This window comes from Lygodium microphyllum, chromosome 3, assembly GCF_053477565.2.
Source record: "Lygodium microphyllum isolate KBCC chromosome 3, Lygodium_microphyllum_v1.1.10, whole genome shotgun sequence".
Classification (NCBI taxonomy): Eukaryota; Viridiplantae; Streptophyta; class Polypodiopsida; order Schizaeales; family Lygodiaceae; genus Lygodium; species Lygodium microphyllum.
This window is the reverse complement of record NC_141137.1, coordinates 105684826-105689775: the sequence shown is the minus strand read 5'-3', so window position 1 is coordinate 105689775 and position 4950 is coordinate 105684826.

Below are 4950 nucleotides of genomic sequence, written 5' to 3'. Positions count from 1 at the left end.
AGGGGTTTGGTGGGTTATTTGCGGAACAGTGCTTATGGAAGGGGGACGGTGGGGGCTTTGCGGTTCGGCTGGGGGGGAACAGGGGTTTAGGAAGGGGTATGGTGGGGGTGGTATTGGGGCTTGGTTGGGGTGAATGGGGGCTTGGAGGGGAGTGGGTGGGAATGTGGAATGGTGGGGGAGAAGGGGGCTTAGATGGGGGTAAGGGGGGTGTGTGTGTTTGCTTTGGGGGGAAGGGGGCTTAGAGGGAGATTAGGTGGGTGTGTGTGAGTGTGGGGCTGGGGTGGGGGTATGTGTGTGGTGGGAAGGGGGGCTTGTGTGGGGGGTGTGGGTGGATAGTGTGTGTGTGACACGTGGTGTGTGCAGGGGAGGTCAACGGCTGATGGCGTGGTGTCGTCGCGTCCACCAGGCGAAGGCAACGGGCGCGGGCACAGAGCCGTCACGGCGGTGGGAGCGCAGAGAGGACGACATCGGCCAGAGGAGCCGCGAGCTGCACGGCGGAAGGGGCGTCGGCGACGTCAACGAGGAGGGAGGCAGGCGTCGGCGTCAACTAGGGCGGCACGTCACGGTGAGGAGGGAGGAGGCCACGTTAGTGAAGGTGGGCGAGGACGGCGGGCGTCATCATCAGGTGGCTGCAGAGGAGGGCTCATCGTGGAGGCGGCGGCGTGGGGCGGACGACAGCGTGGGGCAGGAAGTAGGGTGCCTACGGGGCGTCGTGGGAGGGAGGGAGGAGGAGAGGAGGAGAGGGAGAAGAAGGAGGGGAGGGAGAAGAAGATGGAGGAGAGGGAGAACGAAGGAGCAGAGGAAGAGGAGGGCAGGCGGGAGAGGAGGGAAGGGGAGGAGAAGAGGATGAAGAGGGAGAAGAAGAAGGGGAGGGAGAAGAAGATGGAGGAGATGGAGAATAAGGAGGAGGAGAGGGAGAAGAAGATGGAGGAGAAAGAAGAACGCAGGGAACGGGAGGTAGAGAGGCAGCTGGGGGGGGGAGAGGGGTCGGGGAGAGAGAAGGGTGGGGGGGGATAGGGAAGGGTGTGGGGGGGTGGAAAGGGTGGGAGGGTATGGGCAGGGGCCCATGGGATGGGGGGTGGGCATAGGGGTATGGGCAGGGGCCCGGGGGAAAGGGTAGGGGTTGGGTTGGGTAGGGGGTTGTCCATGGGGGTGCCATGGGAAAGAATGGGCGGGGGGGGGGGGGGGCATAAAAGAGAGGCGTACCCCCGTCCCACGCACGTGCGCGGGGTGGGGTAAAAAAATTTACCGTGACGGGATCGAAATAGTGCCAGCATGGCGGGACGAGGCACGTGAACGCGACTGGGGCGCATGGAGACGCGGGAAATTGAAAACTGGCGCGTTCATGCGCGGGACGAGTAGTGCGAAAACACATAAAAATAAAGAAAAATTAATATCTCCCAATCCAGACGTCAAACGAAATGCCATAAAAACAAAAAGTGGGCAGGACGGCAGGGGGAAGACAGGGGAAACATGCAACGGGAGTTCCGGGGGAAAGACATGTCATTCACATGCAAAAAACGCAAATAAAAATTAATATGGGAAGATCCGTGCATTGGAACTAGGTGCAAGAAAAAGGAAAAATGTGCAGAAAGACGTGCCCGTCAATCCTATCATGTCAAAACATAGTTTCAATGGAGATAAGACGCGTTCACATGGGAAAAACCCAAAAAACAGATCCGAAAATGGAATTGGAAATTAATATTGGACGAACCGCTTGCCGGAATGACATGCAGTAAAAAGGAAAAATGTCCGCAAGAAGGGGTGGCATAGGGTTGTCATGTTAGAACGCAGTTCCGGTGGAAGTAGGAGGGGTTCACATGCGAAAAACACAAAAAAAACACAAAAAAAACACCAAAAAACACATTTAAAAATTAATAATTAAAAATCCAAAAGTCAAAAGAGGGTGGAGGAAAAAGGAAAAAGGTGGGAAAGGCGTGCTGGACACGGATGTCAAATCAAATGTGAATTCTGATGCAAACAAGGCAGGTTCACATGGAAAAATGTCAAAAAGACGCACGAAAAAGACTTAAAAAACCGCAAAATTAATATTGAACAAACGTACATCATAACGACACGGAGTAAAAAGGAAAAATGTCAGGGAGAAAGTGGATGGTAGGGCTATGATGTCAGATCACGGTTCCGAAGCAAGCAAAGCGCGTTCACATGGAAAAATCGGCTAATTTGCGCAAAAGGCTTCAAAAATTAATAACGCAAAAACCGTGCACTGGAACAAGGGTAGGTAAAAAGGAAAAATGGTCAGTTCATAGGGAAGAACAGGGCTATAAGGTTGGATGTGGAGTTCGGTGAACGTAGGATACGTTCACATGGCAGGACAACAAAATTAGGGAATGAAGGAAAACTACAAGGGAACAACCCCGAGGGGGGTGAGACATAAATGGTTGGGTGGAAAGGGGCCCCATCAGGGTAAAAGCAAGTCATGGCAGAGAGGCATTAGCAGGTTGAGGTATATGCAAAAGGGTATGCAATGTAGACGCGCAGGGACGCATCCCCACGCTTAAAACCTTAACGGATAGGGTGAACCGAGCAACAGTGACCTAGAACCACACAACAGACCATCCACTAACGTCCCCACACTTAAAACATGATCATCACTGAGAAACAGAAAGTGTAGGGTTAGAAAAACTTGGCCCATATTGTTGAGAATCAAGGTTGATTGTTGATGGCATGTCCAGTGTTGTTGTCGGCTGCAAGAGGTACCAAGGCATCTTCACAGCACACGTCCTTCGTGGCAAGGACCACGCGACAGCACCCAGGGAGGTAGCTGGTTGAAGGAATCGCAGGAAATTCGTCGATGATGAAGGATATTACACTCAACTCACAGTCACGCAAATGGAATGAAAGAGCTGTCACTCACCCCATGACTAATATCACTCGATGAAGAATGATTGAAACCCATATCTCATACCCGGTTTAGAAATCGATAGGGGAATGGTACAGAGGGAGTATGCTAGGGTGCACAGTTGATGGTGCATCAGTGTGTCCAACCCGTCTGGCATAAGTGCAGGAGGAAGGCAAGGGAGCCTTTCAGTGTAGTGTATAGAACAGGGTGACGTGTCCTGTGATGAGGGTAGAGACCCATCCCGTGGGTGCATAGGGAAACGGGAACATACCTGACTCCAAGTGTCATAACGTCCCTCAATCTCACCTCTCGGTAATTGATTGAAGAAACTCCAGTCACACTCAGCCCACCCTCTGTCGCGTGCTTTGTTGATAGATACAGGAGGGCAGCCATGTCCTGAAACCCATTGATGTAATCCTCACGGGCACTTGTGCAAAGGTTGTATGCCTTGTGCGCATTTGATGGTACAACTGTGCGTCCCGCCCTGTGCCAGCATACGGTGTGAGAAGAAAGGCCAGGGAGCCTTATGGTGCAGTGCACAGAAACAGATCGTACTTTTGCATTGAGAGGCCCATCCCGTGGGTGCAACACTGCATTTACACTTCTCACCTCTCATTTGATTTGAAGGAAAAAGACTGGTCACTCGCCCCACCCTCTGTCTCACTCTCTGATAGATACAGAGGGCAACCATACTCACTTCCCCATCCGGTTAGGATGAAAGCTCACATCACTCGATTGTTTGCCGATGAAGATCGCGTTGTCAGTTGTTGAAGAGGCGTACCTAGGGAGGTAGCCATCAAATCGAACATTGTGTTGGATAGAACATGCTGTCTGCTAGAGGACAGTTAGACGCTTTGCAGAGAGACCCAAGATACAACGTACCAAGGGAGGCAGCTTCGGAACTGGATCCTGGGGATTTCAATTGATGAATCCACTTTCTAGATTGCTAGGTGTTGCCACCTTTTCCACAGCCAGCTTCCCGCCCAAGGGTGTTTGCCACATTTTCTTGGAACGAGGCCTGCTATGACAGGGAATTTCTTCCTTTTCTCCCATAACAGTTTTTTTTTCTTGTTTTTCTTATCTTGTTTTTTTTTTTGTTTTTTCTTCTTTTCTTCTTTTTTTCTTGTTTTTCCCTATTCCCGAGGGTGTCTCCACCTTTTCTCGAAGAATAGGTCGGCATGACAGGGACCTAAGTCCTTTTCTCCCATGACCGATATGTATATTGTTTTCTTTTTTTTTAATCTTTTTTTTTTCATTAGGAAAGGAATGGTAGAAAGACCATATGTCAGAACCAACCTCGCCACCGTCGCTAGTGGAAAATAGAGGATAAGAGATCAAGGCTGGAAGGTGGGGTTGAGGGGACAGAGGGTTGCGTCCACCTCATTAGAAGTGGCTGAAGAACGACTATCAGAAGTAGCATCATAAGAGTGAGAGTGCCACGCCAAGGGAAAGGATCAGGTGACCATGATTGTCAAGATCCCCAAGGAGGAAAGTACTTCTTCAGGCGATATCCATTGATCAGAAAGGGATCATCAGAGGCATCAACGGTCTGCACTTGGACAGAGCCATTAGGGTTGACGGCAAGTACCTTATATGGGCCCATCCACTGTTGTTAGAGCTTGCCAAGAAACTTGCCAAATCGTGAATCATAGGCTAAGATCAAATCACCTTCTTTGAACTCCTTGTGCTTGATGAAGCTATCATGGTAAGCCTTACGTCGAGCTTGCGTGGCTTCCATGCACTGTAGAGCCATCCTGCGAGTTTCGTCCAAACATTCCAGGTGCAGGAGACGGCATTGCAATGAATCATCGTCCCCCAAACGCTCTTTGATAGCCACTCTCAAAGAGGGTAATTCCAATTCAACAGGGAAAACAGCTTCTGTACCATACACCAGCTGGAAGGGTGTCTGTCCTGTTGCTGCTTTATGGGAGGTTCTGTACGCCTAGAGGGCCTCTGTAAGTCGATCGTCCCAATCATGACGATGTGCGGCAATCATTCTTGTCAAAATCGAGTAGAGAATGCGATTCGTGACTTTGACTTGGCTGTTGGCTTTGGGGTAATAAGGAGTGGACTTGCGATGGCGGATC